The sequence below is a fragment of the Anopheles funestus genome, chromosome 3RL, assembly GCF_943734845.2.
Source record: "Anopheles funestus chromosome 3RL, idAnoFuneDA-416_04, whole genome shotgun sequence".
In the NCBI taxonomy this organism is placed as follows: domain Eukaryota; kingdom Metazoa; phylum Arthropoda; class Insecta; order Diptera; family Culicidae; genus Anopheles; species Anopheles funestus.
The window spans coordinates 68,236,403-68,259,033 of record NC_064599.1 but is presented as its reverse complement, the minus strand read 5'-3'; the positions used below and the strand labels follow the sequence as shown (position 1 = coordinate 68,259,033).

The following is a 22,631-nucleotide window of genomic DNA, read 5'->3' as shown; positions in this document are numbered from 1 at the left end:
TTTCTATGTTTTTATTTAAAGAATTATAATAACATATTTAATATAAATATGATAACAATAATGTGTTATTTTTTACATCATTAATTAATTAATTAATTATTTTTATATTACATTATTTTTTAAAATCATATTGAAGTTTCTTCATCACTAAATTTGATGTGGAATATGTTTGGATGAGTGGTTAAGAAGATTAATAGGTTGTTAATAAATTTGTGACTAGAATATTCAGAGATATATTTTGTGAGAGGGAATTATCTAGAAAAAATGTGTTTGGCGTTGGTTTTGAACTGTTCAATATTTTAAGAAAAAAATAAATATATTTAAAAAGTATCGTACTTAGTTAAAATTTCTCAACACAGAGAGTTTTATGCTAGTCGATGACAGCTTTTAAGGTTAACACAAATAAAAACATTACCCCAAAGATGGTCAACCAATATGGGGTTTTGAAGAAAAAAAGACATTTAGACGTTGAAAAGTTATTTTGCCCCATTGTGTAAAGAAAGAGAAAAATAAACTCAGCAATCGATCCCGCATCACAAAACAGTTTCAAAGTCAAATGTTCAGTTTTTGGCTTCCCTGAGGTTGGTTTCACTGTCGATGTGACATAGATGGTTTTATATTTATACACAGTCCCTTGGTTGCTCTTTCTCTTTTTCACCGTCATCTCACAACTGTACCGGACGCTCTATTGTGTTGTCCTCCCCCACAAAAAACACGGTTACGCACTTTTGGCCACCCGCACAAACTGGGGTACTTTTTTTTCTACTATAAGTCAAACGCGTTAGACGCGTTGAAGTTGTTTATTTCCAGAGTTTGAAGTTGGGTAGTGGACAGAGAGGGCCAATGTTTGGCGATGGTCGGGTCCGTTGTGAGGGTGTTTTTTTTCCTGTTTATACTGACTCTCTGAGATGATGGTTCTCTTTTTTTTTGGGTGGGTATGAGTGGCCCGTTGTGTAGGTATTCAAATTAGTTCGGCGGGGTTTTCTATGCGATCTTGGCGATTTAATTGACGATTAATATTAATGATGTACAATGCGTTAATCTTGCAGGGAAGGTAAGAACTTCACTGTTAAAGTGTAATGGCATAAACGTACTTGTTGGTGTTGCAATTGATGAGCACACTCACGCACAGAGATGATTTATTATTTAAATTAATTTGTTTTTTTGCTCCGCGATTGCATCAGTAATTGTGCGATTAATATATCAAAGATATGATGAGTATTAATGTATTTTCGTCCTGGTAATGGACACGTTTCTACCATATTTTCGTAGTGAAGAAGATAAGATCACGATTTACTACCTAGCACGATCAGAATTGAATTCTCGTTGGGATCTTGACTTTTAGAAACAGGATTGTGTGTATCTGGTTCCAAGTTAACATTAAATGTATCTTAAATTCAGAAAAATAAGAGGATATTCAAATTGAAGCTTTATTATTCCGAATGGTCTGTAATGCACTTTTTAACTTCTTTGTTCTTTGTTACGGTACTTATGTTTCTTTTTGTACTTGTTGAGAATGTTCTTATTGTCGAAGAACTTTAAGAAGGAAGCAATATAATCCATCTTCAAGTTCAACAAGATATATCTGATTTATGAACAATAACTGTAGTGGACATTCCTCTACATCAGCGAATGGAAATACGATCATCACGATTTGATCGATGCAAGGCTTTATTGATTTTCCACTACAAAAAAACATCCCGCCCAAATGTCAAACGTTCCTATCGCCATTATTGTACATAAAACCAACCGTCGCGTCTTGGACTATCGTCATCAACTGGCGGTCGATTGGTTCATACCATACAGTCGGGCCTAAGATGTGCATCGTTTCGTCAGCGGACAATGCAAAGGTTTCGGCACCTTTGGCTTTCGAAATCATAAACTCATCAAGTTAACATTAGCTTCACCGCACAAATGCAAGTTGCTTGTTGTACGGGTTGTTCGTTTTTTTTGTTTTTTTGCAACCAGACCTATGCTAGGCCGTTCTCCAGAGCTGTAAGGGATGGTGAATGCTTTCATTCAGATCCATACTTTGTGCCCCTAGTGCCACTGTGTCTTCATGACGTGCGTCAATACGCGTGAGAACAATGATTTCATATGATGAGTTTTTCGTTGGTTTGCTTACGCTCGTGTTAAAATTAGAGCACAAGAGAGACATAATTCGAGTGGGAAGATTGACATTGGTTGGAAAACGGGTGAAATTAGTGTCACGATGTTAATTTATTGCTCATGAACTTTTCGAGCAGTGTGTAATGTTCTTCTAATTTATATTGGAATTGTGCAACAAAATGAAGAAAATTTTTTTTAAACATTTTCAAAGCGTGAAAAAAGTTCATCAATATGAATTTGTAGAGATTTTAAATCATTGTACTACGCATACATAATTAAAAAATAATGAAGTTGTACAAGAGCTTCGTTGCAGCACTCCAATTCGTAATTCATTCACACTCCTCTTAATATGTGAAACCGCTTACCCCAAGACAACCCTTCTCGTAGTTTCGAAGCGAATCTAATTGCTGGTTCCACCGACAATTACCCACCGGCGTACAGCAGCGGCACTCAAAACCCACCATTATTCGCTGAACTTATGTTCTACTTCCACCCCAAAAGTAGGTCTCCATTCGGCAAGATGCAAATGAGCAGTGAACATTCGGTACCGAAAATAGGCATGAAGCTATGTGCTACGTGTCACCGAGAAGCCACATAAAGCTAGCTGAAGGGCTGATTGGAGGTGGTGCTGAAGATTACGGTGCCAGTTCCTGGCAAGAAATGCTACCGTCGAAGGAAATACCCACGCACCCTATGCCGTCTGGTAAAAAAGAAGGAACGGAATGGAACAAACGACATTTTTGTGTTACTTTTATCGATCTTGCAGTTAATGCGGTTTACTCGGTGGCGGCCCCTCTTCATGTTACCGGGCGTGTCATGTCTTCGGTAAGATTTTTCCGTTGTCGACGACAACAAACACGCAGCCAGAAGACTTGTGATCAGGAGACGACCATTGAGGAGGGCTTAACCGGGAAAGTTGACCTTGATTTTGTGCGAGCAACGCACTAACAGCTTAACGATATGTCAATGTCAGACATTTCCCGCAGCTGGGAAATCGCCCTTTACCACTTGCATCCCTTCCCTTTAGATCACACCCGTCCTCTGTCACAGCTGGAGGTAGCTGTGGATTTGATTTAGTTTCGGTGAGTAATGAGCATCATTACGGTGCTTTCTGGCAGGGTGGCGTCAACGTTCCGTACCAGATGTTTGCAAATGCGTGTCACCGGTATGGGATCGTCCCAGTGACGTCAAGGTCATGTGCATCCAGTAAGATGCTATTGAAGTTCAATTAAGGAAGGATGTTAGGTGTAAGAGGTTCTTTTCTTTTCTCAATACCCACCGGTAAGGGTATCATCTCAAGTGCCTTTTGTCTGCCAAGGGTCGTGAACGGTTAAAAAGGGCTGACGAGTGTTAATTGATGCAAATTAGCAGGGGCTGTGTGAGCTGTGTCGCACGATAAGGAAGCTCATTAATTACCGACATTAAGTGTTCGTTCGGTACGGTTGATGCATCGCTCTCAATGTGATAAGTGTACATGTAAACAAATGACATAATCATGAATGTTTGTGAAGCTGTGGACACCAATTGATGCGTATTGCGAATCGAAAGTTGTAGATTTAAGTGAGCGTGCATCAAAATGCTCATCTTTTTTTGGGTGAAAGTTGAAAAAGATAAGTGGTTTGGATGAGTAAATAGTATGTCTTGGAAGAAGCATCATTGAGCGATTTGAATGTTTTCATATGTGATTAGGAACAATAAAAGCGTGATGAAGGTTAAAGCCTTTTGTTGGAAAGTTTATTCAACACATCAATCCAAAGCAAAGGAGGTTTATGTATTTTAAGAAAACCTCAGGAAAATATATGGAAGAAGAATTCATGTACAAACATTTCTTTATAGCTAAAACCGGTGAGAAATTTCATGTCTAGATGCCGAGATTAATTCGTCAAATGTTGTGGATAGAATATAATCTGAACAATTCCCTCTAAGCAAAAACCTGAATATCCTGCCACTTTGGAAATCTACATCTACAAAACCATTTCATGACAGGAAAATCCTACTTGTGTCACTAAATTCATAGCATTCAAAATTGTGTCTCTACTGCATAGATACATGATAAGAGTTGTTAAGTTGTGCTTATTTTATATTCATAAAACACGTTTACAATTTTTAAGTTTTTAGTTTAGTCTACAAACATTCCTTCTACCTTATCAACCACAATTTGGCAAACCACATTCATTAGCAAAATACAAAATAGCAAATATACAACAAAGTAGTTCCGGCTTTAAATCGTCTGCTTGATTGATTATTTGTGCGAATCTTTCGCAGCAAATTTATCTTGAGATAGATTTACAAATTAAGGATCTCGTGGATGCATCATTAGACACATCAGCGAAGGTTCCTCATCACAGCGTTCAAACCATACCATCACCGTACGCGTCCACAAATTACGACAGCCATCATACCAAACGATCAAGTTCACGGTCTGATCTCGCACGAAGGTTAACACCTGCACACCTGTAGATGTGCGTTCCGAACCACCGGCAATCGCCAATCAATAATTCAACAAATTCTTCCGAACACGATCACACTGGTCCACGGTACGACAATCACATTCTAGTGTGGTTTTGTTACATCAGCTGCAAAGTTTCCCGTGCGCAATTATACCACACCACCGGGTTTACAATGTGAGTTTGTGGATGGAATTGTTGTGTGTTTTCCGTTGCCCATTATCAGCACAACGACATCGAGCAAACGATTAGTCACGCGCGTAAACGCACTACGCAATGAAACTCGTTCACACGTTCGGGCCGGTAAACTTCGCGCTACTACACGGTGGCAGTGTTGCCAGATGGTATGGAAATGAGATACAAAATCTAACAAATTTCGTGTCGTTCGGTATCGCGGCTTGTGTGTATCTCTCTCTATCGCTCTTTCTGTGTGTTTGGTTTCCGCGCACAGTAAACGGAACGCGTAAACCGCCGTGGCTTCGATGCGCCAGCCGAAATGTTACTGAAGCGATCTGCGAAAGCGCGAAATGATGATGGTACTTCTTGCGCGCGTTCGTTCGCCCCGATCTTCACCAACACCAGTGTGTGTTTTGCGAAGGAGAATGGAGATGTGAAGCATAATATGTGGATGCTGTTGTCGGGGTCGGATAAAGCAGTCAGATGAAGAGAGAAAATCATCCAAAGCGCCGTGCAACATAAGCGGAAGCGAAGAATTCAGGTGTGAAGTAGCTTCAGCTCGTTCGTTATCGGATTTTCATGATAACCACACACAAACAGGTATGCAAATGAAGCATATTGAAAACCAATGTTAGCTTTACACAGTGTATTTTGGCTGGTTGTGGTTTGGAAACCCCCGTCTTCTTTGCCCTAGAACACGATCACACTAATTTGTTTCGATCGGTTTTACATGGCTCAATGACATCGTCGGAGAAAGTGATCGTTTTCGACGGGCTACATCAACACCACTTCGCGTGACCTTAATAATCAATGCTTTTATCCACCTTGGCGACAAGTTCGTCAAGTCGGTATCTGTTGGTTGCTGACGAGAAAACTGGCGAACCGGTGTACAGAAGGGAAGTTACGATTGGGGACCATTTTTACGGCCAATTACCTTTTTCTGCAGGAAGACAAATGTGGGTGACCGGTTTCTTTTTAGTTTCGTTTTGTGTATGAGATTCTCTGCGGTGGTGTGTGGAACGGAACGATCGTGTTTTTATGGCCCAAATCGAATGCCGGGTATATCGGTTGCGAACCGTATCGCGAAATGCAACCGGCGCAAAAGGATTGGATGATCGCGAATGTAGAATGGATGCGGTATTTTTGAGTTTTGTTTGCTTGACCGCTTTGTTTGTTTGCTGGATGACATTTGAACGAAGAATAAATGCATTCTAAAATGCTAAAGCTAAAACTAATTTATCTGGTCAAAATGGTTCGAATTTGCTAAATGTTTGAGAATATTTTAGAGCATTCCTTTGCTTTAGGTTACTGAAAAGAGCCTCTAGGATCTTCTTCTTCTTCTTGGCTTAACGACCTTACAGGTCACGCCGGCCATTTCTGGCTTACTAGACTTATTTTACCACGTAGCCGGATAGTCAGTCCTTGCTACGGGGGAACGGTCCGGATGGGATATTCACTGAATAATTCCTGGTACTTCTGGAAGACGCTACAGTAGCATCATTTCATCTCAGTCTGTCTATCCCAATCGTCCGATGATGAATGATACGGGCTGGATCTTCCGGTGTCATTCGAATGACATGACCATCATTTGCTGTATGATAGTGAGTACGCTGTAGAGCTCGTCATTGTAGGGACTCCTTCATTATCTTTCCAAACGTACGGGACCACAAAAATCCTTCTAAACATCTTCAGGTCAGTCATCAGGAGGTCAGTTTTTTTTACAGATTTCATGTCTCATAAGCATATGTGAGCACTGGAACTATATAAGTTCTATACAATTCTGGAACTGGAAAAGTTTCCACAAATTGTTTAAACAGCGGTTAGTCGCAAGCACTTTTATCTCCAGGAACCAGGAAAATTGGCATGAAGATGAAGGCGCTGGAGACGATCGAGTGTCTCCTTCAAACGACAGAATCGGTGTCAAATTCCACTTTGAGTAGTCCTTGATAGCAAGGACTGACTGTACGGCGCCTGATTGTAGAGATAAAATTTGCTCCAGGTGAGAAAGTCTTTTCAATATGTATAAGAAACTCGTGACCTAACAAGGTATAAATTGAGTTAAAATTAGACCTTATAATATACGAGAAGGTGTGGAAAATAATTTAGCAGTTTCCTTTCTGAGTGTAAGATTATCATTTTTTCCTATGTCTTCTCTTTGAATTGAATTATCCAGGGAAATCGGCGTCTTCATGCGTATGTTGCCAGTGATCTTTGAGTGAGTGACCTATTAAGTCAAGCCCTGGCATAAATTTTGCTTACTAGACTTATTTCCTCGTTTCTAGTCCAAAAATCCAAAACAGTGTTCTTTCAGAATCGTTGAAGTTTAAACTACAACTACAACAGTAGAGTGTTAGATCCAATACCGCAATACGAGACTATGGGTCCTTCATTTTTCCATAAGGTGTTATAGTATTAAAGCTGGTGCTCCGTATCTTAATTTCTTAATTTTTTGTTCCAACTTGCAATTTCCAAAACTTGCAAATCTTTCATCATAATAACAAAAGCAAATCCGCAACTCTTTTGCTACAAAGTAATTTACATTGTATTCACATGTTCTGATTGATACATTCACCTTGTTTACAGAGGATTATTTAAATAGCTAGTATTAATGATTACCTCGTGCAGTAATTAGACCATTGTTAAAGTTTTGATAAAAAAATCTTTCCTTGAATCTTCCACCCTCGGGTTATATTTAATTGGTCCTCTTTTACTATAAATGACTATCCATTCTCGCATTGTTCTCTTGCTTGTCATGAGGATGGGCTCCTACCCACACTCCCATCATCGTTGATCTAGCCGTCGACATTTATCGCACGTTGTAATGAAGTTCCTTGCCAACAATGCACCGGTCTGATTGCGAGCGCCTAGGTATTATAGAGTGACTTTTAACCGTCAGCCCCGAAATGATGAGATCATCACACCCGTCAGCATATCCTCATCAGCAGCGAAAGAATTGCACTGTGTGCGGTTGCATTCCGACTCGTCGGCACTCCTCCAAGAACCCTACAACCTTCGAACAAGTCGAAAAATACTAAAACGAAACCACCCTTCGCGGTCGGCGTGCTTGCTTTTACAGTCGTGCCACGAGTTCCGAACAATCAATCCAATGACGGTTTAGGCCCGGGTGGCGTAATTAAAACCAACTTCTGTCTGCTTCACCAAAAACCAAAGTGCCGGTGAACAAAAGTGTATGTACATGTCAGATTGAAGTTGTCGAAGGCTTTCCGTGGCGCTGACGATGTACATTGAGATGTTTATTAGGGTCGTGTGTACAGCAATCAATGATCGTGTGTAGTGCATGATTTTCGTGGTTTGTTTCACGCTATCTGATGATGGTTTGTCACGGTGGTCCATCTAGATGGGAAGTTTATGACACACTACGGAGTGCCGTTGGATGAGTAAGCTTCTTTTCCAGTGGTTCAGTGATACGATCATATCGATGGGTTTTTTTTATCGATTGCAAGGAATAAAGAATGTTTACAACGTCACGCGTGGAGATAAAAGATAAAAATTTCCTATTGAAATAATTTTCAAGTGATTTGTTTGATGCATTGCAAAAATATGGATGTGTTTCTTGAGATATTGATGATTAAATTATGAGTATAATATGATGGTTATATAAAAAAACCTGCAAACTATTTGTCAGTTGTCAAATAATAATTTCTGTTGTATGAATTAGAGGTCAAACTATCGAAAAAGATGCCATCATTTTACTCAAAGCTTATGTTTTAATGAAACAATACGCTTAAAGATGCGTGTACCACTACTTAAAATAAGCTTAAAACAACTATTTACTTAGAACAAAAGCAAATAACAAAAAGTTCTCAATAAACATGTTAATCCTTCCCTCGAGGGTCTTGAAGTTTGGAACATTAAACTAAAGGATATTTTTCTAACATAAAGCGAAACGACTAGGCCCCAATTTGGCTTGCCATTTTGCCTGGAAATAGATCACTTTATAGTATTTTTGTGTGTGTGTGTGTGTTTCTTCTTTGTTTTACAAACAAATTGCCATCACCGATTCCGTCCGTCCTGCTAGAATGAATGAATAAATTGACTTTCTTCATCTTGTTCAGTGGGTCGTGGTGCTGATACGCTATCATCCCCATCAGCAGCACACGAAGAAAAGTCTCTGCCCCGAGAGTTGAAATCCATTGGCTGGTCCATTTTTAATTAAGAGTCAAATTTCATTTATGCGCATCTTCATTTCCATGCTATCAAGATTTGTCAACGGCGGTTCGTAGAATAAGCGTTATTGTGATTGCATACTTTTTTTTTGGTGTTTTTTCCCCGCCGCTTCCGTTTTGGTTAAAAGAAAATGAAGAATAGAGTGTGCTTTTTTCTTTCGTTGTTGCTTCCCTCCCCCCGCCATTTTCCTTGTTGATTTCGATGCTCTATAATCTTATCCTTTTTGTTTCGTTTGTTACCATTTTCTTTCCAAACATTATGCTACAATTTTTGACCAGTTCCGGTCTGCTCACTTTAAGCCTTCAGCGTTCGGGCAACAAGACGTATACGTAAGAATAAATGAATAATTTAGGACATTGGTTAGTTCCGTAAATGGGAGGGAAAGAGCACAGACCGGAGGGCCTATTATGGGACGGTTTTAATGCAGCCTATACATTCATCTAATCAATTCGAGGAATGAATATACATGCGTCGTAAGCAGTCTTAACTTCCAAGACGACCGAAGAAGCTAACGATTATGTTTTTTTTTTGTTATCACATTTGTTCTTCTAATTGCAGGTAAAGAAAATCCGTTCCATCTTCCCAATCCCATCTTCACCGCCATGATGGCGAACGAACCTTGTACGTTTGTGGTCGGATATCGGATGAGTAACTTAATTAAAGTAATTAATTGTTTGACTCTAAACCTTTGTCTGATCAGAGAGCTCTTACCCCCCGGGTCGGACGGCTCTAAATACACTACAACTTGATAGCTGACCGTAAACGGAACCAGTATCGATATTCGGAGAGTTGGGATTGATCATCATCGTGCAGGATTGTTCTGGTTTCTGTTCGTGATTTGCTTTTCCCGAAGCCGGAAAAGGAATGTTCCCATTTTGCCCGTTGATTGTGCACACCACACCACAAATGTGGGATGGGAAAATGCCGATTGCCGTCACCGGTATATGACAAGTTGCTCGAAGAGTCAGCTCATTTTAATGAATAGTGATTCATCAGCAACCGTTGTGCGAGGCTGGGATGGGAAATGTTCTTTTGCAATAAATTGGAAATGAGAGAGGAAGGGAAGCAGACCTGTGAGACGTATTTTCGGAGAACCGTTCCGTACACCGGGAAAATGAATTGATGCAGGAATTTAGTCCGTAATTGACAGTTGTATCAGCATCGAATCGTTTGCTCGATTGCATGACAGGCTTAGATTAATATTGCAATTGTTTTAATGATAGATGAGTGATATTGCTCTAGACAGTTGAAGTTTGCTATCCGCCGTACTACAGGATGTAATAATTTTAAAAGTGTGAAGTTGTGAAATCAGATATTTTAAAGTAAAATCTTTTAAATTTTCAAATTTTTCTACATACACACACTACGGAATGATGATGATCGGCAAGATGATCAAAGAATGAAGTACAAAAAATTGAAATTGTACATCGCAAAGCTTAACTGATTACTAATTCTTCTTATCAACAAAATCCTGTTCAAATAATTTTTTTAAATGTTAGAATAGACAGCTCGACAGATATTTAAGTCCCACATTGACAATTCTATTACAAGGATGACATAGAAGTGCGGATGTTTTCTTCAACTGAAGAGGGACTAAGTATGAAATGGTTCCATGTTTCGAATTTCGCGAAGAAATTGAGATGAAAAGATGATTTGCGCAATGATGGAATAAGGATGATTCACCCCATCGGTAGCAATTGTACCATTTAATGTTTTTACCGAAATTATCTTTGACGTTACAGCTCTTTTTCAGTTAAATTTCCGAGCATTAATCGTAATCTCCCAATATTTATAAGATCTCAAAATTTGCAATCTCTTAAATTAAAATGATACACAATATTTCATTATATTTGGAAGAATGAAAAAAAAATAAATAAAATTATTCATAGCCTTAGTCGGCCTTATCTTAAGGTGCTGATTAGAAGCTAGGGAGGTCATACGTGGAGGTGTCCAGTGGCTATACTCCGTTATCGTATACCATTGGGCAATAGGCGTGTTTGCTTGGCGTGAGTTTATACGTGGCGTTATCTAATGTCCACAATGCATCGTCGAGCGATTAGCGTTTGTCCAGGTGACGGTATAGCATAATGTGGACTATCTGTCAATATATTTTTATTCCGAAAATACGTTAATATTATCAACAATGGAGTCGGTTTACGTTATCATGTCCTACCGACGTTTACAACTTTCGATCTATAATGTGTCTATTTCGAAGTCGTATTACGAAACGGTAAGATAACAGGCTGAGTGTGAGAGAGAGAAAGAGAGAAAAGGAGAAAGAGAAGGAAAGAGAGGAAGAGAGAGAAAGAGAAAGAAAGAGAGAAAGAGAGAGATAGAGAGAGAGGGAGAGAGAAATAGAGATAAATAGATAGATAAGGAGTTCTGAGCGTTGAAGGCTCCGAGGCTGAGGCTGACCATATAGGCTTCGTCGATGACATGGCCCTCACAGTATTCGGCGAATCTTTAGAAGAATACAAGATTCTTGTATACGATGCTATTAGTAGGTAGCATACACGTAGGCACTCATTACATCCAATCTATACGACAGCTGAAGTACTTAGGCTTGATAATAGATGATCGCCGTATCTTACGAAACAATCTGAAATACGCCTACAAGAACGCCACCAATGCACCTAACTCTTTGTTATCGATTATGGCAAAAATTGGAGACCCATAATAACAGTAGTAGACTATAGGTACGGGAGAATCCAGCGAAGAAGTATGCAGATCGTCTGTTAGCGCAATTTAATTGAGGAAATGGCAGTCCGTATGGAAGCGCACCACCAAAGCAAGGGGACATGCTCCAATCCCGGAGATTGCATTAGATTAGTGTTGTGATTATTGAATCTTTTGTAAAGAATCATTCATATGTATCTTCAGTGAAGAGTCATTCAAATCACGATCCGACTCTCAAAATATTAATCAATATTCATAAATTCAAACCAATCTTCAAACATTTATGAATCCTTCATAATTCGCTGCCAACAAAGGTAAATTGAATGGGATGTCCCGAAACTCTAAAGGTTTATAATTCAATGAGCATTCATGAATCTTCAGAATAGAAATTCAGAGTCATTCATTCAATTGTGAGTGCTGTGTTACACTGTGTTACACAGTGTTACACTGCCCGTTGCGAGATCCAAAGCATTGTCCCCCACCTGTACGAATTGAGAATAAATACATTATTTATCATAGCTGAGAATCGAACCCAGTACCTTTCTTTTATGTTATAATTATCTTACACAATTCAATTCAAATGACGTTAAACTAGCCACAGATTAAGAGTAGCAACTGACTATAGACAACCTATTCCGTACAGAAAACCAAAAAAAAAACACATCCATTAATAATTTAATATTGATGCTCTGTGAAACTGAAACGTACAAAGCGTTGATATCAAATATCAAATCCACGAGCAGCTGTTTGAACTTTCCATTTTAATAGCAAACGTTGTCTTTTGTTCTTAAAAGCAAGAGCAAAAACGCTAAGTGCAACGGTCAAACAGAACCATCATTTCATCTTCATCCGAAATGCTTTCAACTGAACTGTGAGCGTAGGGTCGCAGGAAAAAGGTCAAGAGTAACTGCGGGCAAGGGTGGATAATGATAGAAGAGAAAACAGGTGGGGGAAAAAAACTTTACACACAGTTTCAGTAATTTCCGTAGAAAAATATTTGATGCCGTTGTTAGTCCATTGACTGCCGCTGGAAGGATGTTTGGGAGTTGTTTTTTTTCTTCTTTAGTTAATGCTGCTGCTCTTTCCATCCTGCATCCCGTTCTTATCATGCTGGGCTACAGGCTAATCGGCATATTCTACAATCCCTCTCCACTCATGGTCACCCATCGGTTACAGCAAAGGCAAAAGAGTTACGCTTAATCCTCTGCAGTAGCGTAGTACAAATAAACATTCCCATTAAGGAGGCGAAAGTTGTGAAGAGGGGGGAAAACTTGGGCAGCTCGTAAAATTTTCAGCAGTTTATCTCACCTGCTGGACCCGTGCCCAACGTTTGCCGTGCGTACGGTGGGACGGGTTCAAGCACGGGAGACACACGGACGCATGTGGGTGGCAGAGATTATAAAACACAACTTTCGGTATCGAAGCTGGTGAGTTGCCGTTCAAGCTGGGCCACACACTCGAAAAGGTGAGCTACTTTGCGTTTGGAGCGGGTGTTTGAAAGGATGGTACGAGATGGTTCTAAAATACAAGGACTTTACAGGAGAAAATGCTCGATAGGAATGAATGCCGTGTATGTGTGTGTGTGTGAGAGGGGGTAATTTTCTCGGAAAAAGTTTTCCCCTCAACCGCCCTTTCCAAGCGCTTTAGGTAGGGGCCAGATGTTTGGCCCAAAACAAGCATTAGAAAATCGCTTAAACTCCCACAAACTCAATTCACTTCTAGTGCCTTGGTGTCTACTGTGGCGATAGCGATGAGATAACTGGAGTTATGTGTGTGTTTGTGTGTTTTTCTTAGGTTTTTTTTTGAGAACAAAAATTGAAACACTCGTTCATTCGTCTTCCGTTGTGATGAAGGCTGTAAGACGATGGTTGTAGTTGGTATCAAATATTTTCTTACTGTAGAACGGTGTACGGCGTCGATACGAATTTGCATAATCCGGATGTGAGAAAGTACCACGGCTTCGTGTTTGGAACCTTGAAAAACATAAACAACCATGGAAAAAATAAAGAGAGCATGAATCAACTTAAGACCAACAAATAACAGGACAGCTAATCCCGTCTCGAGCAGGTTGATTGAATGTGTTACGGTGTAACAGTGATTACGTTCGCTTGTCGGTACAAGCTCATATGGGCATGATTCCTTAATGGTGTCACCTGAAGGACAACACGGGCAAATGCAAAAGTGTCACCACCCTCCCCTCAAAACAGCCTACCCAAAAGTGGCTTATGTGACACAGGGAACTAGAGCAACGCCGCAGTCCGCCGTAATTTGCGACTAATTAAATAAGTCAAACTGTAATGAACCACGCGAAACCATCCTGGCGACGAACCCTGGTAAAAGAGGAAAGTAGCGCAGAAGGAGCAGCAGGTGTACATACTTGGACTTCGGGCCGTGGACTGCACACGTCCAAAAAAAACCCTGTCAACCGTCAACTGTCACGAAACTGTGTACGAAACGGGGATGCTTCGTGCGATGGCGTCGGCTCACGCACGTCCCCCCAAGAAGCTAACGCGGTACGACTTTAAACACACGCGATTCACGGTTGGAAGTTGCGCTCCAGGAGATGTGACCTGGTTTGTTTTGTGATTCTTTGGGTATTTCTTTTGCAAAATGGGGACAAACAAAGTCCTTCCAGAGTCGTTCTAAGTTGTATAGAGCGCTGTAGGTTACAAAAAAAAAAAATAAACACAAACTATGGCAAACTCTCGTGACTTGTTCGATTTGCATGTCAACCCGGAAATGTGACCGCATCGTGGCCGCGGAAACCCAACCGCGTGGCCAGGCACCACTTGCGAAGGTAATTAAAGACTTTGTGACTGTTTAAAAACGTCCAAAGTTTTGCTTGTTTTGCCCTCCCCGTAGAAGTGGAAAGAAAACTGACTGTTGGAGAATAGAAATTAAAGGAAATTAGATAAAAAAACTACTTCCACCACCGGAAATAAAGATGTGCTACACAGGACTGGACAAAAAAGCTGGTGGAAAAGGTAATGGGAAGAAGAGTAAAAGAAGTTTTTTTTGTGTTTTAACTTTCAGTGTTTGTAGCTCGGGATCAGTGTGACATGGCGAATGCGGGGTTTTGCGATGCAGTGTAGTTTCAATTTAATAAAATAACTAGTTGCGAAAAGTTTTGGTTTGAAGTTTAACTGCACGCAAAACAAAATGGTCATTATATTCTCGTGCGAATGCATTTAGAACAATTGAGTGTATACTGTAACCGAGCGAAAAGGTGTGGCAAATTGGATGTGGTTTGAGTATTTTTTTTATAATTAAGTTTAGTATTTAGTAGTGTTTTATAAATGTTTTTTTTTCTACAAATTGAAATTAAAATTTTCTTAAAATTTTGATTTAATCGAAAATAACACAGTGAAATATTGTTCAGAATATTTTATTCTGATTACTGATTAAGACTGATATTAAGACCTATTTAAAACAGTGGGTAACATACTTATACATAAGAAAAAAAATATTTTAGAAAATTTTAATTTAGATTGTTTTAAGTTCTTTCAGTAAGATTAAAAAAAAACCGATTGTTACTTGCGGAAAAAAATATTGTCTTATGGAGTCGCCTGGTAGTTTATGTGACAGCGAAATCGATTTTACACGACAGGACCGAATTTCAAATCCCATTTGGATCTTTCTCCTATATGCATGACTAAATATTCTGCTATGGGTATATAATATCAAAGAAAGGCAGGAATGGACAGGCTAGTTTTAATGCCACAAAAGAAGAATAGAAGCAGGTGTCGTCTTAAAACGGCATTTACTTTCGAATGAATTGTGATTTTTTAAATGAATGATGGAATGAAATACAAATATTTTCCTAAGAGTGGTATTTTATTTAAATTTTAAATATTAAATATAGATGTTAACATTAAGGAATTACTATATATAAAGTTAAAGGTCATTAGAGCAAGATCAACATACAGTATGTAACATAATGATGTAGGCAGCAGTTTTTAGAAGGCTAATTAAAAATTTGAGTATTATTTTTAAACAAAGTTATAAGGCATAAAACAAATTAGATTACTTTATTAGCTCACTTTACCGTATTTTTTTTGACTGGTAGGGAAAATGATTTAAAAATACAAATAGTTTTTAATAGGGCATTTATCAGACGGTTGAGGTTTCAAGCTTCATATAAAATACTTATTATCCAAACAGAACAGAGACGAAAACGCATCTTAAAAATAAGTCGTACAATAAACAATTAATCCTACGTTTTGCAACAGCAAACAGTTTGATGAATGGTGGCATTAAACTAGTGGAAGTCTTTAATCAAAAAAGCAAATCAAAGCTTTTTTCAACCTCACATTTCGCTTCCAATTTTATTATTGATATGCCGTTTAAATAATAAAAAAAGAAAATATAAAAACTCTTCGAAATGAATGTAATAAAGTGAAGAAAATTAATGTAAACGGTTTGTGAATTTGATTTCGATTGAAGTGCCACAAAAGAAAAGAAAAAATAAATAGAAATTAAAAAAGTATTCGCACAAGATCAAAACACAGTTTTTGATGAAAAATTGACTTCTTTTTGCAAACAAAGAAATAATGAAAAGAAAGAACTGTCTATTCTTGTTCGTGAACCGTGCGATCCTTCAATACATCCTGTACTGTCGCTTCACTACTTTTTGATATGTGGACGAAGGTGATATTACAGACTTTTGTACTCATCATTCTGGCTGTTCTTCGAAGCCACGGTATGAAACAGAAAAAGACCGGAAAATCCGCCTCCGGCTAATGAAAATCGTGCCCTGTCAAACGTCACCAACCGAACACGTTACCTGATGTGCGGGATGTGTTGATCCGGACACAGGCAGGATGTACTCCGTCAGCGTGTATGTGAGGTGACACTTGCAACAGAACCGAAGAAAACTCCAAGAAGCATGGGAGTAGTTTTTTTGTTGTTACTGTTACTGTATCTTACCCCGCCTGAAAACGATTGAAAGGGGACGCTTTTCGGGCACGCACCGTTCGTTACGGTGGAAAAGCGTCCGCGTACTGGGAACGTTATCGAGCCGATGTGGATCAGGATCGACCCCGGATGTGGGTAGTTGAAGTGCGTTGTGAAGTGGTCGTGCGAAAGGATGTACCACCACGGTCGGTGTCCTTGTGTGTCGTTCGGTCGGTGGTTTTAGTTCATTCGCACGGCCAGGTTGAACATTTCACGTTTTATCTTTAGATGCTTATGGGAAGCATTATAAAGCAGGCCGTGGCAATGTGAGTGTGTACTATCGGAGACCTTCCAGTTCCTTCGAAACGGTGGCAGAGAAACTCATACCACTTCTTTCACTTGCCCACGGCAAAGGTGAAGGACTTCCCCGTACAGTACCGATCCCATTAACACCGTGTGCGGAGGATGCCGTTAGACGTGATGAGTGAGGAAAAGCGGCTTGGATTACCGGGACGTGGTCGTGCTGACTAAGGCAGAGGGAAAGAGATTGAGAGAGAGAGAATGGACGGAAATTTTCGCCGGAAATGGTTCGCTTCCGTACGCTGACATTTTGGGTGCTGTATGAAGCATGGAATGGGAAAAGGATAAATCTGAACAATGCTTGTTGCTGAAGCGAGAGAGAGAGAGAGAGAGGATGAAGGAGAGAGATGAAAGCTGAGCAAAGGAAACTGGCAATACCTGAAGAAACTGTGCTTCACTGTAAGTATCGGTTACTTTGTTTGTCGGTGGTAAAGATTTCCTCAATTCCATGTCACGTGACGAAACGTCAACGTTTCCTTCTTAACGCACTCACTCACTCACTCGGCGGAAAGTGGATGTGGATGTGAGAGGAAGAATAGAATAGTTTAGTGCAGAATTGTGGTTCATGGACAGTGTAAGAAAATTGAGCCTTGCTTTTAAGGCGTTTCGTTTGACTGCTTTTATACTTTCTTGGAATAAACTAGGGCTTTTCTGTAGAAAGCAAAGTAAGCTTTAGGTTTCAATGTTTGAATACACCGGAATCTCAATGGAAAGGTTTTGTTACTTAGGAATTAAGCATGTCAATAGTTTGTTGTTACTTTATTACCGTTTCCGTTTTCGACACTGTTTTCGGACGTCTAAAAATATAACAACCACATTTAACTTAAGCGCTAACTAACTAACTGTTTTTAATTAACTAAAATCTTGATAAATAAATTCCACTTTTATGTGGAACAATATTCTGTATAAAATTGATACAAATTTGGAAAAGTATATTTGATGAAAAATGACAAGGATTATCTACTGTTTTTATTTTTTTATTAACCAATTAAAAAAATTAAATGTACTGTAATAACTAAAGGTTTTTGGGGATTATTTTTTGAAAAATAATATCAAATTCTTATCAAGTAGAATCAGTTCGTTTTTATACAATGCTACTTTTAGCTCATTTAGACAATCTAATGCTCACGGACGGCTCGATCGCAGAAATTTGATTTAAAGTACAGGAAAAATATTACGGTTGAAATTGTTTCTAAAACTGTACATAATTCTATAAGGCAGACCTTTAATTTCCATTATTATTAATAATATAATTTAACTAAATAATTTAAAATATAATTTAGGTATACAATTCCAATAAATAAACACTAGTGATGGACATTCAGAATCGGAACTACCTGGTTCCGATTTTATGTTCGGAATCGGTTATGATTCCGATTTCATTTTCGGAATCGTTTCTGGCTCCGGATCCGATTCCGGTATGTGTTAAAAAATAGGATTTATGTATTTGGTTTTGTGTAATAGCGTTTTTCGGGAAATGGCTGTAACTTAAATTCAAACGATGACTGCTTTAATGTTGCTTTAACTGCGCCTTTCAGTTTCAGTCAAGTTTCCGTCAAGTTGTAAAATTAAACGTATTGTTCTGTAAAAAGAAGTTTAAGCAGGATTAATAATACATAAATGAACCTCTACAAACTGTTAGAATTTTTTTCTTTTATGAACACTCAGAAATATGATCTCTTAAAACAAATCCTCCGCCATTTGCTATTGAACCACCGGCAACAAAATGAAGTCATATTTGGCTGGCACTGCGGTTCTTCACCATCCTGGGCCGGCAGATGATAAATTTGTTAAAAAATTATAGCAAATTTCACAATAAAATTAAACGGCCCTTACCCGGCCCTTATCAAAGACGGACCATCTCGTGCAAACAGTAGCCCGACCGTGGTACAATCTTGAGATTTTATCGCGCGTGAAAAGGACCAATAACTTACAATGGTTGGGCAAACGGAAAGTTAGGAAAGGTACAACAACAACGAACAAAAAAAAAATCTTGGTACACTCGGGACGCTTTTCCAATGGTCGCTCCATCCATTCACACCTTCACGTTGTTTGTAAAGCGCAGCACTACCGACCGGCCCGAGGGGGGTTTTCGAGTAATGGTAATAGCCCCACGGCATTACCTTCACGGTGTACTTGTTGCTTATTGAGTGTGGTTGGGTGCGCCTTTATGTTGAAACATTTGCTCGTTTCACTTTAGCAGAGTGCCGCACGCGGATAAGCGGTGCCGAAAGTATTGGGAGTTTCAATATTGAAGAAAATTATTTTTTGCGAGCTAACATTTTGCTCATCGCCTCGAACGAAAAACACTATCGAAACTGATCAAATAGCGAACTGCTATGCCCAGGTCAGCAAATTTCCGAAGGGGATCTGATGATTTTTTTTCACTTGTTTGTCGCTCATTTTGATGCGTTCGCTTTTCCGCACCGGAAGTAATATGTGCGGGACGGGATGTTTCTCTCTCTCTCTCTCTGTCTCTCTCTCTCTCTCTCAGATAACCGGTTGTATCTCTTTTATTTGTGCTCGAGGTGTTTGTTTGCAGTTTGCCCCGTTCGTGAAGGACTTGTTTACATGCATGCGGGTGAAGGAAAAATTGAGCAAAAATTAGGAATTGCCTTCGTCATCGAGCACGTGGGCGCCTCCATTGAAATTTTCATATCACAACACATAACCTTTTTTTGTGGCACCATCGACCAGTGGTGGTTAAGATATAAAAGCTAGTCAGATATGGAGATAGATTGTTGAAAATTAAAAAAAAAAACTTATATTATTATTCCAATAAGAAATACTCTTAAGAAAATACTCTTATATTTAGGTCTCTTCATTATCTATTTTTATTTCCCAAGGATGCTGCAAATATACAAGAAAAAGCACCAACAAAATCGGGGAAAAAGAACAGCGAAAAAAAAATCCAGTCACTAGCTGAGTACGTTTGTTGTTTTTCGCAACGAATTCCCCCCAATTTCCGGGCAAAATGAAACAAAGTGAAAATGTCTACGAACACGTTCGGATACATATCTTCGTACACTTTCCCCCTCTGAACCATTTACGCTCCGCCAGGATACGCTGCGTTACGCTCTCTCGTGTTTCGCTCTCTCGCAGTTTGTGATAGCTTCGCCTTCTCCCAGGAAAAGTCGACATTCGTCGGTTTAGTCCTTGCTTGACCCTGCTCGAGTTCGGTACGGCACGCCGAACACTTCTCTTTTGTTGCTTTGAGCGTGTTGCTGGAATTGGTTACACACGGTGACGCCGTACTGTCCTTACGACACGTAAACAAAAAGGACTTTTCGCACGATGAAGACCGGAAAAAGCTTCAAACTCGTCGTGTGAAATTCGCAGTGAATTGTTAAGTGAGTGAGTGTGTGTGTGTGTGTGTGTGTGTGTGTGTGTGTGTGTGTGTGTGTGTGTGTGGTTTGCAAAATCGAATTCTTTCTCTCTGTACGACGGTTGTTTTTTCTTTTGTGCGTTGATGGTTTTCGTGTATCACGGTCACAAGAACGTTTGTGTATTTCCGACACTTAGCACGTGTCAGTGTGTTTTTTGAGTGTTAATGATGGACAGTATAAAGGAGGAAAAGTTCAATCTTGTGATAGCAAACGATTGTGTTGGTTGCGACACGTACCAAATGGGGAAAAATCAGAAATAGCTTCGAGCTTTTCATTCGACACTGATGGAATTCATACGACCGTGTGTGTATGTGTTCCATGTTTGAAGATTTGGAATATTTTCTGTTGAAGCAAGCTTAATGTTTAAACTTAAATAAAAAGCAAGAAAAAAAATACATCTCCTCACACACACAAACACACACACGTAAATTTTTGGGAGTTACCCTTTTGCACAACCGGGTGGCCGGATGGGGGGTGCTGCTGCAACGGCACTTGGCGCGAACAAACGCGCTGATAGTTGGCTGCATTCGAACAGATGGAATTCCGGCCAACAGTGATTTATTGTGCCAGCTGCCGAATGGCATAATTTATGCTGGCATCCGTAAACCGGGTGGGACGATTTGCGTCATGCTGGGCACACACCCCGATCCACCGGATGCACTTTTCGGGTGTGCTGTGTTATGGTGCTGTTGGTGATAGTGTGTTGGTGAAATTGTTATGATGCCGTGTAGCTGATGAGCGCTGACGAGGAAGTGGTGATGAGTGGTTTTTGAAAGTGCAATAAATCTTCGCTGATGGGCTGGGGGAAGGAAATGGGTGCGAGTTGGAGCGCTGTATAAAACTCCTAAAATTCGTGTACAATTCATTGTGTAGATACGTTTTTTGTGACGTTGGTATTGAACGATTTGACAAATCTTCTACATCAATCTACATACACAAACACACAGAACCCGGTGCATCTTCGATGTACAGCTGGCAGTCATAAAGGTAATGGGCATCAATAAGGAAGAATTATTTGGTGTACCTTAAAAATATTTGAATGGAAATAGAGATCTTTTTTTGCTAGACAACAAATTTGAAGAAAAAAAGATAATTTACATCATACTGTCGTGAAAAATATCATTATTTTTACAGACTTAAACTAATTTTGGAAACTTTTATTTATTTCTTGAATATCCTCAGATACTTTGATGTTAAATCTTCATTCCGTGTAAATGGGGTAGAAAAGTTTTTTGTTTCTTTAATATCCACAACTGTAAACCATGTAACGTCCATGTCCACGTCCGTGTAATCGGCTGGAAAAGCTGCACATTATAATGACATGGACCACTCACAAGATCCTCACTAGTCCATCTCGATAACTTATAGTGCGCGTTGTTGTCTAAAAACTGTCAGCATTGAATGTTTAAATTAGTTAATTATTTTTACAACATGTAGTAAACATACAAGTTTCTGTTTTAACAATAAAAAAACCACATTTTGTATCGCCTGCGTTGTAAAAATTATATTCAACAACGTTTAATGGAGTTCAAGTTAGTTAATTCTTGAATATCCTCGGGTACTCTGGACTTAGGAGCTCTTTTTTATTAATAAAAGAATGGTTTTTTTAAATGTGTTATTAAGCCTGTATTGATTGAATACAATTTGAGTTCTTTAATTTTATTATGTCCAAAGATTCTGCAAAGTTAATGAATAAATTTAAAAAAAAGTCATATCAGGTGCTTTCGGGAGACGAAGCTTTTTTCCAAATTTCCGAATGTTTTCAGAATTACTTGAGGTTTTTTCTTAGTTTAAATTGACTTAATGATGAAATTTATTTTTATATACACAAAGAATTTTTTTTCATTACTCTTTATTTAACGGATTTTTGTAAAAAAAATCGGATAGATTTATTGGCAAACTAGAATAGAACATAGCTCATTGACACTAACCAGGAGTCAAGCAGTATGTACGAATTCGGCTACACTTAATGTAGCGATAAAACATGCCACTTCTTCTGTTCATTCTCTTTATTAGAGAAGTCCCTGATTCCGGTTCAAGTCTCATTTATCACCGGAGCACTTTAATTCTTGCCAAAAAAGAAAAAAAACACTAACACCATCCCGCTCGAAAGTGGCGTAAGGAATTCCGTTCCAAAAAAAAACACACCATACCGAACTGATTGGCGTAATCCTTTTCCGCTTTCGCTCGCGATGAACATTAAGTAGAGCGAAATTAATTATGAACCATCCCGAACGTCGAGCGTTCTAAATCGATTCTCGCCGGGTCGCCATTAAGGCATCGGTGAGAATGGGAACGTAGTGGTAATAGGGGTAGGAGTGGAAAGTAGTAGAAATGTCATCCTTACGCGAGATTCCACCAACACACCGTAGAAGAAATCGAAGCACAATGTAGA

General features: G+C 39.2%; 1 protein-coding gene across 5 annotated transcripts in view; it reads left to right on the top strand.

Moving 5' to 3' along the window:
- The window catches only part of LOC125769015 (uncharacterized), a 257,007-nt gene that overhangs the window by 186,270 nt on the left and 48,106 nt on the right, over nt 1–22,631 (top strand). Inside the window, exon 1 of one of the 5 annotated variants that reach the window (XM_049437385.1) lies at nt 19,350–21,223. The exons of the other annotated variants lie outside the window; for them this stretch is intronic. The gene's annotated coding sequence lies outside the window, so the exon portion shown is untranslated. Of the gene's footprint in view, nt 1–19,349; nt 21,224–22,631 lie in introns of those variants that run through there. 5 annotated transcript variants of the gene reach the window in all.